The sequence below is a fragment of the Perca flavescens genome, chromosome 14 (genome assembly GCF_004354835.1).
Source record: "Perca flavescens isolate YP-PL-M2 chromosome 14, PFLA_1.0, whole genome shotgun sequence".
In the NCBI taxonomy this organism is placed as follows: Eukaryota; Metazoa; Chordata; class Actinopteri; order Perciformes; family Percidae; genus Perca; species Perca flavescens.
In genome coordinates, this window is record NC_041344.1 from 20,342,958 (window position 1) to 20,354,337 (window position 11,380).

The 11,380-nt window shown below is 40.7% G+C and overlaps 1 pseudogene; it reads left to right on the forward strand.

Moving 5' to 3' along the window:
• The first annotated feature begins 677 nt into the window (after positions 1-677).
• On the forward strand, positions 678-10,737 carry LOC114567760 (alpha-(1,3)-fucosyltransferase 9-like; annotated as a pseudogene).
• The last annotated feature ends 643 nt before the right edge of the window (positions 10,738-11,380 follow it).

The following is an 11,380-nucleotide window of genomic DNA, read 5'->3' on the forward strand; positions in this document are numbered from 1 at the left end:
GCCCTGGCAAAATTGGCTGATGTCGCCTCTGTCCGGCAATAGAAAACAACCATAACCCCATAGAGTGCGTGTGTGTGTGTGTGTGCGTGTTTAGTCTTCCTTGCTAAACACAAGTGTAAATTGAAGAACAGTTTGATACATTTTTAGAATTCTGCTTATTTGATTTTAACAGAGAGTTGAGATGAGAAGATTGGTCATAACCATAGACAGTGAAATAAATGGATACACCGACGCCATAGACTTTGACGGAGACCAGTGAAGTCAATTATAAGCACTTTTCTGGTGATGGCTGAGCGCACTGCGCAGCTGCTGCGCAGCCTCAAACTGAGCTTGATGACGTAGATGTGACGTGAGCAACCTGTCTGAAATTCAGACTGATCTCAAGTGGCGTATGTATCAGGGGCGTGATTCTTCCGGATAAATCCGGAATTCCGGCTTTTCCAACCTGAAAATGAGACTCTCGTAAATCATGCGCGCATAGCACTGGTAAACATAATGACCGGGTCGCATTAGCAGGCATTTGACCATAGCCGATTGGTCAGGGGATAAGACCTGAACAAATCAGGTTACGTTACCTTGCGTAAGCACGGCGCCTGGCCAATAATAGTGATTGAAGGGCGGGTCTTAGGAATCGTAATTTCACAGCCGGGAAAAAGACCTCTACACAGCGCGAACAGATGTGCTGGGCTCGGTGGAAGCTAACAGAAGCTAGCTGGCGTAAGCCGACAGCTGACCAGGTGTCTCAAAGCTACCAGGTGATCGGCGGAAACAGGGAGTACGTGGACTTGAAAGAGTCCGTCAGTCGTGGCAGACGAAGGTCCAGTTGGGAGTTTGGATGGAGAGTCCACTGAAGTCCATTGTGGTCTGAAGGGATAAGCCTCGCTAGATCACTGTCTTGCGGTAACCGTAGTTGGGAGGTTGACAGCTAACGTTAGCCAGCTGAAGCTAACAGTTGATCGACGGTGAGTAACGTAGCAACGCTACACAGGCTTGCAGCAGCACAGAGTCCAGACTTGATAAGTCACAGCAGGGGATAGAAAGGTGTTGAGAATGACCAACACCTAATCTAAAACAGGATACTAGAAAACACAACAAAATATCAATTTTGCAGATTATGAAGTGGCATTCCAACATAAATTTTTTTGAAGTGGTAAATAGCTACATGTTTCTGAGTATCCTCAAGTATGGACTTTTAATCCATGTGTTGTCCTCGGGTCAAATTTGACCATTTTGAAAAAGTTTTTTATATCAGAAATATGGGTTTCAACCAAATTGCAGAAAATTAACATGGATGCATGGATATGTTTTATGGGTTCCATACAACGTTATATGCAGGTAAAATGAATGATAACTTTCATTAAATTTTGGTTTGTTTATAGCATTTGAAAAAAAAAAGTTTAAATGATTTTAAAACCGTATCCTGACTGTTAGTCAAAATAATTAATAATTTCTGCTTTTTTACCTAAAAAAAATAGGTATAATGTCATATAAATTCGGTTTATTGACCATGAATAAAGAAAGCTTTGAAAGCTTTTTTGACAAAAACCTTTAAAAAAATAAATAAAATAAAATTGCCAAAAGCATTGCAAAAAGTGACAAACAAGCCAGAAATCTTTTTATTATGTGGTGCTAATGACAGCTAATGATATTTTTCCTCAGGTATTTGGAGAAACCAACAAAAATCTGTATATTCTCAAATAGTACGTCTTAGCCAGGGGTTAAAGTGTGTGTGTGTGTGTGTGTGTGTGTGTGTGTGTGTGTGTTTGTGTGTGTTGTAGTAAAGAGAAAGATTGGGAGAAGGAAGTTTGTGTGAGGTGGACCTGGTCACCACAGACCCAAATCTTGTCAGCTGTTGCTACTGTCATATGCTGCACTGTCTCTTCATGTGGCACATTATGTTCGGCACATTGTATGGGTCACTTCTTATATCATAACAAGGTAATACAATGTGTAATCAAGTGATGACTGATTAACAGTAATTTAAATGCTAAATGCCCTAATACCTGTTGATACTACAACAATGGAAAGTATAGGCTCTTAACCTTGCAGTTTTGCACATATCCTGTAAGACCCCCCTAAGGTGAGCCCCCCCCACAGAACAAATCCCAATTTTACCCCTGGTCTTTAGTTAGGTCTTTATTAGTTGTTGCAACATAAACAACATAAAGTGTAATTGTATTTGCTAAATCACCCATCAAAACGGTACTAATAATGGGTGCGCCGTATATTTTCCTGCTTTTTTGTCCTATGCCAATCACACCTATGATGTATGACACACCAATTCGTATGCCATTATTGGCGTGTTATCAAGACGCATACTCACTTTTTAGCGTGTTTATCAACGCTGTTTGGCCTCTATTGACTTACATTACCTTGCGATTGCGTGTGAATGTATGCCGTAGCAAGTAGTATGAAAGGGCGAAAATCCGCATAGGGAGGTTGGTCGGGGTGGCGGATGGGTCAAACACAGGACTTTCACTCAGGAGACCGGGGAATAGAGTCTTTAAACGCTTCAGATGTGAAGTTATTTGCTGTCAAAGTGACGCCAAAATGAATGGGAGTCAATGGAATGCTAGCAGAAGAGAAGGTGATGGCTTGTTAGCCTCAGAATTTCCCCATAGAAGGTATGCTTTCCGGATGCTCCCTTACCCCCTTGTTCATGCCTCACTTTCTTTCTGTATCACCCTCTCAGTGCTTTGGTCACTAACAGGAAACAAGGAGCGAAAGCTCTTGTGTTTTGTCAAAAATAAAAAAAGAGTGGCATTAAGAGGCTTTCTTCTTTGTCTTTCTTTGACTCCAGTTTTTTTGTGAGACTGGGAGTGATGCCAGCCCATGTGTGGTGTGTTGATTTTGTATTGAGTTCAAGGGCATTCCTCCACCTGTCTCCTAGCACTGACCAGAGCAACGTGCCCACCAGTTGGAAGAAATGCACGTTTTTCACCCTGCATGCTCATTGCTTGAGACACACACAAACACACACACACACACACACACACACAACTTGATGCTTCTTGCTTCATGTGACAGCTGATTAGCTCAGTCACACTGCATTCATGATGGAGGGATGAAACCACTGTCTTCTCCACTCACTTGCTAATAGACACACACAAATGCTAATTAGTCATACAGCATCCCCCTTTTTTGTTTTTGTACAAAAAACAAGGTCCTTTTTGTTAACCTTTCTCACTGCAAAGGCACTAATTAAGTGAACCACCCGTGACCTTTGATCTTTCATGACAAATACTGTCTTATTGTGTGCTTTACAAGTTCACCGTCCTTTCAAGAGCTACAGAGGGAGTAGCTGGCTACAGCTTTGAACCAGGAGATGAAAGCAGAGCAGGTTGTGCTACATACAGTTTAAAGCGGAAGACTGAAAAGAAAAGAAGGAAGGAAGGAGAAAGAGCAAGCTGCTGTGAGCCTCAGAGGGGGAATTGATTTTAGAATTGGTTGTCTTTGTCAGAGCTCACACGGTTGGAATCTATTGATTAATTGCATAATCTGTCTTCGTCTCCTCTATACTCTCCCTCCTCTTTCATCCTTTAGCCCTTCTCTTCTTCATTCCTCGGCTGTACCCATGTACAGACGATCCTACCAGTTCCACCTGCCCACTCCCAGTACCTGCAGACAAAGAAGCAGAACATGACAGGCAGGCAGATTGGGAGGGGTTGTCACACAGGTGCAGCCTGCTATTGTAGGTGTGTGGATAACACACCTGATACGTGTGTTGTTCATAGCTGGGAAGTGTGTGTGTGTGTGTATGTGTGTGTATGTGTGTATTCTTGTGCTGCACTGATAATGCACCTCAAATACACGGTTAATAATGCCTGAAAATTGCTCAGTGCGCCTGTGAGTGTGTGTTTGTGTTTGATACTGTGAGTTAATTATGTGTGCGTAACAGGGTCCTCTCACATGACTGACTGAAGTGGCAGACTGCTGTCTATGCTCGATTTTTAATCCCAAAACACAGTGTGAGGGCAAAATGTACCTAATGTCTCGAAAGTAAAAGTACACATCATGCAGAATGGCCCCGCTCAGGGTGTTATTTATGATGCATTAACGTGCAGACAATCTCTAACTTTTGGAGTTGGTCAAGGTGGAGCTAGTTTGAATTATGTTATGTACTATACTTTAGTCTATAACACATTTTGGAGATTTGTAGCATAAAATTAAAATGCTCAATTTAAGGAAAAGTGCCTCAAAATGTTACCTACAGCAATTACAGTACCTGACTAAATGCACATAGTTACTTTAGTTACTTATACTTGACATTACTTGACCACATGGTTACACATGCAGCTGTCAGGTGTGAAAGCTTCCAGTCTGCAGGTCATGATGGTGACAACACGAGCAAGGGAACAAATGTAAAACTGAGGAGATCTGTTTTCTGCAGAAACATGAACCAACATTTATTTGACATGATTACATTTTCTTAAACAGGAATAATGACATGGTTGAATCTGTGTCAAGTAGAATAAAAGAAGAAATAGAAACAAGATAATCTGTGGGTATGCTTTGTCTTTTTGAGCAGTTTTTTATTTAGGTTTTTTTTTATGTGGCTCTTTTACATTACATTTTCTTTTTCAAAAACGGAGCGATAGCAGACTTGAATGAGATGTAGTGTGTTGAGATAAATGAATGGTGGATTTCATTTGACAAAGTATCCAAAAAGTCTTCCAACGAATTTTCTTGGCTCCTGCAGACACTGTGCGGTTATTCTTCCATGATCATACACGCTGCTGTGATTGAAACACAATTGTGCTGGGAGTACAGTGGATGTTTAGTCTCTGTCCGTCTTGTGAACAACAATGAAAATTGGTGCAATTTACTAACAGACTGAAAGATGTAACGATCCAGTGTCAGAAAACATGGTCTCAAAGCACTTATACAATATTTCTTTAGGGGACAATTTAACAGCAGAGTCACCTATCTAACCTGATGCTGTCACACCTACACTAAAGCATCTGCTATACAAAGGCAATCTCAAAGTGGACCGCGGCGCCTTCGCTCTCCCTCACTCCTCACGTCTCCCGGGAGCGATGACAGAATGCCGTTTGCCCGGGGCTACACTCATTATGTGCCGGCGGACATATATCTCCTAATGATTCAGAGCCACACTGAGAGTAGATGGCACCACTGAGAAGCTTATAATGGGCCTTTGGGGACACTGTAGTTCCAGGCACCTCCTGCTAACTCCTCTCTTTATCCACTTAGCTGGATAGTTTATATAGTATTTATCTTCACTCTGCTGCTTTGGGCCAACACAAAAGATACGTGTGGGAGAGCAGCAGCACTGGTATGTATCGTTCTTTCCCAGGAGTTCCAGCTTTCTTTGTTGTAAGAATACAGTGCTGTAAAGTGGAGGAATGATTATCCACAGTTAAAATGTGTGTGACTGGAATGAGTCTCGGATTTGAATCATTCCTTTCGACCTCCTTGAGCATCAGAGTGCGACAGGAATGAGAACAGCCAAGCTGAAAACATTATGGCTCTAAAAATAGTTTGATTCTTGGTAAAGAGCAAGATGCCTGCTCCTGTGATTCAGTGAGGCAAAGAAACATGCACACACATACTGCAGCCCTATCTATCTATCTATCTATCTATCTATCTATCTATCTATCTTGCTCTCTCCATACTGTACAATTACAGATTCAAGTAGCTACAAAACATATTAGTTCTTGCAGTATCGGATGGACTGGAATTTCCAAAAGGAGGGTAGAACTGATCAGTGAAACCCTAGCTCAAATATTTGAATGGTTTCTCCCTATCTTACTCACCCATGTACCTGTGCACTTATCTTGTTTGTTTTCGGTGTAGTATTTCAAATTGTATTTTATGTAATTTCTAAACTGTATGTATTTATTATCTAGCCCTCCTTCCCTTTCCCTAAGTGACTATGCCACTTGTCAGGCTGTCAATGTAAAGAAGAACCTGTTCTTAATGACTTGCCTGTAAAAATAAAGGTGAAATAGAAATAAAACCCTGGTCAGCGGTGTGAAAGAGGTATTAGTCGCTGCACTGCTGATTTGTAGAGCTGTACTGTTTAGGCTACACCTGACGTATGTTGCGGCTGAATGGGGCTGGGGTGTGTCTCTTCCACTGAACCGGTCTTGAGCATGAGGAATGGTTATGGTATGAAAAAGTCAACATTACCCTCAGGGGTGGAGGGACTGTTTAAAAACACAAATAAATGAATGTTGCTGATGAATAAAGAATGTACCCATAGTAGTTTAGGGGAATATACTTATTTTACAAGAGCTATTGTCTTCATGAAAAATGCACATTACTTTGTCATGGTGTCTTGTGTAGAGGCATGACCAAGACATAAACTGAGTACAGGAAGATGATATGGGGTAAAAGAAAATGTTCATAATGATTTAATGTACAGAAAGAAAGAAAGTTAGATAACACAGCTCACTAATTACAGGAATACTTGAGGAAATACGCTTATTCACTTTCTTGCCAACTAGAAGACCGATATCAATCTTCTCATCTCAACTCTCTGTAAAAAAGCAAATAAGTGTAATTACAAAAATGTATCAAACTGTTCTTTAATTTACACTCAGCAAGGAAGACTAAAACACAAACACACACACAATTGTATCAGACATGAAAATCACTCACCTTTCGGCGAAATTTGCCATTTTGAAACCAAAATAGGTGACCTACGTGAAACGTGTAGATTCGATGAGAAAATGTTTAAGGGGGGTTAAGTGCTCAGGCCTGGTGCCTGATTTCTGGCGTATGACTATTTTAGAAAAATAAATAAATGAAAAAGTCCACATGGGATTGTTTTTGATCCGCTAGATTTAACCAATCATCGAACTTCCACCTACCAATGAAATTAGCCAATCACATACAAAAGTAGGGCGGTTCTTTGCCGAAATGTGAGAGTGCAGTGCCGGTGTGGTCTCCGTGGTAACGCGGCTAAAAAAAAATGGAGGCAAAGTTTATCAAACTTGGAGCATGTAGATACATAGATCGGCACCAGACTCCATTTATATAAACTCTAATTTTATCATCATACAACACTTAATTCAAAGTCAACAGAAAGAAAATGAAGCAAAAGCTGTCTTTGTTCGTCTTTCCACTGTTCCAACAATCACCACTTTGGTTTGGTTGAAATAAACCCTTAATTCTTACATTTACATGTGACATGTTACTGTGTGACATGCAAAATGTGACTCAATCAAAGGAATTAACTCATGTTTCAAATGTAAATTAATCCATCAATGAATAAATAATTTTCATCAAAACAAAAGGTCCCTAAATCATTGCTTAGACCAAGACAGTCAAAATGCAAAGACATCTTGTCAAATCACAGTGTTATCTGAAAGTGTGATAGTTACCCACTCTGTAATATTGTTCAGTTTCTAACATTGTATATTTTGGCAGCTGAATAGTATTGATGTTAGCCATGGCACACACTATACTCCCAACAAAACCTTTATTTCTCATTATATGTGAACCCCAGCCAGGGCTGGACTGGGACAAAAAATCGGCCCTGGCATTTTTGGCTCAGGCGGCCCACACCCACCGTGATTGGTCAGACACATTCCCTGCAGACAGTCCTCTTAAAATATGCGTGCATTCTATGATATGAGTTGCCTATTGTTCAGCGTTCATGTGATAGTTTTGGATCCTTGAAGAGGGGTGTCAAGATTTATCTGTTGATCTTACACTTAAATAATTAATTCATTCTTAGAGTTATGATTTGTATATTTATGGTATTTTTATATATATATTTATTATTGATATTTGATATTGTATTGTCATTATTGTTATTATTACTATTTTGCTTAATATTGGCTTAGCAACTTTAAATTTAATTTTAAGTATTGTAAGATTCATATTTTGTTGCTTTGGACAAATGTGTCTGCTAAATACAATAACCATAACCATAACTCTTCCCAAAAGCTACACTAAAGCTGAGAGTGGTATATGCCCTGGAAAAGAGCACCAATACAAGAGAAGCTAATTAAGCCATTCAAGGAACACTGATGCTTGTATCAACACTGATTTTATAGATTACAGACGTTTCAGCTACCCAACAGGCTAACCGCTAGCATCAATGTAAGCTTAAACAGTTAGGTTACCTGACAGCCACTAACTTTAATGTTACAGACAAACTGCTTGTTGTCGTTATGACGTGACACGCGCGCGCACACACACACACACACACATATATACACACACACACACACACACACACACACACACACACACACACACACACACACACACACACATACACAGCCTCCCTCCCTTCCTGAGAGTCCCTGTTAATTTGCCTACTCCTTACCACATCGTCCTCTAGCCTACTATCTTTTCCTCACTCGCTCCTGTGACCCTGTCGCCTCCTCCTCGCGGCTTCTCCCCTGTCATGATGCTGTTTCTCTCTTCTCTCTCCTCGGCTTCAGGTAATGCTTATGTTGAAGCAGCTACTGCAGCCCCAAACATGTCCGAAATTTTTGAGGAATCCGCCTGTAGATTCTTAATCTTTTTCTCCTGTAATTTATCTGCACCTCCCTTGCACTTTAGTGGTCGTTTGTCAATTTTAACGGTGGATGCTAAACTTCCAGCATAACTATTACAGCTTGTGTGTCAGGGCCGGGAGGCGTGGCCATGGTGGGATTCGTAAATTTGCGGCCCGGAGTGCGGAAAGGGGGTCCCTGGATTTGATTGGGCCAGGCCAGTGCCAATAAAGAAAATCCACTTAAGCTCTCTGTAGGCAACTCTGCCTATTCTCACTCTGTGTCTCTTCTACCTCACATCAGATCATGACCCAACAACAACATTCCAGGATTAGAATTATAGCTGCTTGACAATGACAAACATGGATCATAGAAAATCCTTCTGCAGGCATCAAGATTCAAGATACTTTATTGTCATTGTAAGAACACAACAAAATGTCATTGGTGGCAATCAGGGCAGCAGCAGTAAATAAATAATAAAAACAAGATAAAATAAAAAAGACACACATAAAAGGCATTGCACATAGTACTCATATGAGCATTTGTAGAGTTTTTGTTTAGTTTTTTTGTTTTGTGTGATATTGTGCTTTCATGACCTTAGTCCTTAGAAGATACAGGTTGTATTTGTGTGCTTGTGCATGGAGAGTGGGGCCGATGGAGGCTATAGTTCTGGGGAAGAAGCTGTTCCTCAGTCTGTTAGTTCAAAACCGACCATAATGGCAACTCGTTCAGATCTCGTATTTTACGAAAATAGTTCACTGAAACATTTTTCTGAAAGCATTTTAAGCGAGAAATAGGCAATGCTGACTATGGACACACACCATTAGGGTCCTGTAGTAGCCGCTTTTACTGTGTAGCGAGTCGATTGGTCATTGATCAGTTAAAAACCTTTACACAGAAACACACACACACACACACACACACACACGCACACACACACACACACACACACACACACACACACACACACACACACATTCTTTTGTACTACTTGACTATTTTGCAGCGGCTCCGTCTGGCGCTTAGCTCCATTTAAAGAAATGCCAATAAACCAGAGCACGTTTTTCTCCCATCCTGGAATGCTGTGTAGCTGGTAGTTAGGCGACATTGCTGTGGCGAAAAAGCCAGTCAGAGGAATGTGAATCAAAGTGATCACAAATTTAAAAGTGAATAGATTTACGCAGTACATGTCTCACCACTTTAATCTTTAGCTACCTCCCATTGTTAGCAGTGCACATGACAGGGTTTTAAGCGGTGATTGGATGTTTCATGCTGAAATGCAACTTGGGAGTTGTAGTTAACAATTCCACGAAAGTTTTTATGTACACCGGCTTGTACTTTTAAGTTTTTATCAAAGAAACAGACATTTTCTAATGCAATAGTAAATCTTTTTGATGACTTAACTCTATTTGCAGCAGCAGGTGATGAAGTTATCAAAGTGATCACATCAGTTTCTTTTTCTGCTTCAACAGATAATGATGCCTGCTTAGCAACTATAGCTGCTCTCGACCTTATCTGCTCTGTTCTTGCATTCTTTCTGTATTTTGAGCCTCCGTCTCCTGTTTGTCTACATACATTAGCCGATGAGAGAAATTATGGAGTGGATCCAAATGAAAAGCCAATAATCTTGCTGTGGTTCTGGCCTCTCAGTGTGTAGTTTGATTAGAAAGCTTGCTTTACCTACTACAACATTGATAGCTGTGTTCTGACAGATACTAGATCCCTCTAAAGCGAAGCACAGGGAGTCATTTTCTACCATAAAAACATAGACTGGCATTTGCAAAACATGCTGCTGGGGTCACGTCCAGCTTTTCAGAAGTGGGTTTGGTTCCATGTAGAATCCCCAACTAACACGGGGAAGACACCAGTTCAACTCAACACTGAGCTACAGACGAGATGCTGACGTTACGGTGAGGAACAACTTCACTATCAGGAAGACAGAAATGAAAGATGACTTTGTTCTGCCCAAGAAAGACATACTAGTGTACTGGATTGTCAGTACCAAAAACCCAGTCACTGGAACAGCTGTTAGAGAAAGATATAATGACCTGTCCAAACACATAGGATCCACGTCTTTGGTGCAGCCCATGCATGGCACCATTTGAGTTATGAGGACTATTACTCAACCATTGCTAGCTTTAAATTGTACCTCTCATTTGAGAAATCGAGCCACAGAGACTACATTACAGAGAAGGTTAACAGGCCCCTCATGGCAGGGACGCTCTTTGTAGTTTTGGTATTGCAAAGAGAAAACAGTTTCCTCTGATGCCTTCATTCACATGATATCTTTGTTTCTATTGAAGGTTCAGCTAAACGTAACGCCTCCAGCATGAGTTTAAATTTCAAATTGTCTACCTTAATTTTTTCTTCAATTGAGATTTCATTAAAGGTGCAGTAATCGATGCTGCACGAAGATTGTTGATATTTAAACTCAACTGCCAAACAAATACACCCACAAATATGGTAAAGTCGACGTTAGCCAACTTTAGGTTGTGGATTAGCAAACGGTCACTACTGCTGTAAACCAGTTGGGAGCTATCACAAACAAAAGCAAACAAACCCTTTGAAAACAGCAAACAGTGAAACAGCAAGCTAACTTTATTACTCTCTTGTCCATAACAACGAGAGAGTCCTCATCAGTTTTCATTCCTTTGAAATCACGGAGGGTTTTTCAGCGTTGTAAAGCCTCACCAATGTTAACAAGGCTCCTACTCCTTTCATGGTCATACAACTTCTTTTTTAATTTGTATTCTAAAGTCCTTTTGCTGTTTCGCTGCAAACTCTTCTTGTTGATAACTCCTGGCCGTTTCCTTAACATGCTGGACATGAAGTTACTTTTAGGGAAGTTCTACACAGCCACCTCTCATCTCCTGTCAATCAACAATGATATCATTCAGCCCATCTGCCTC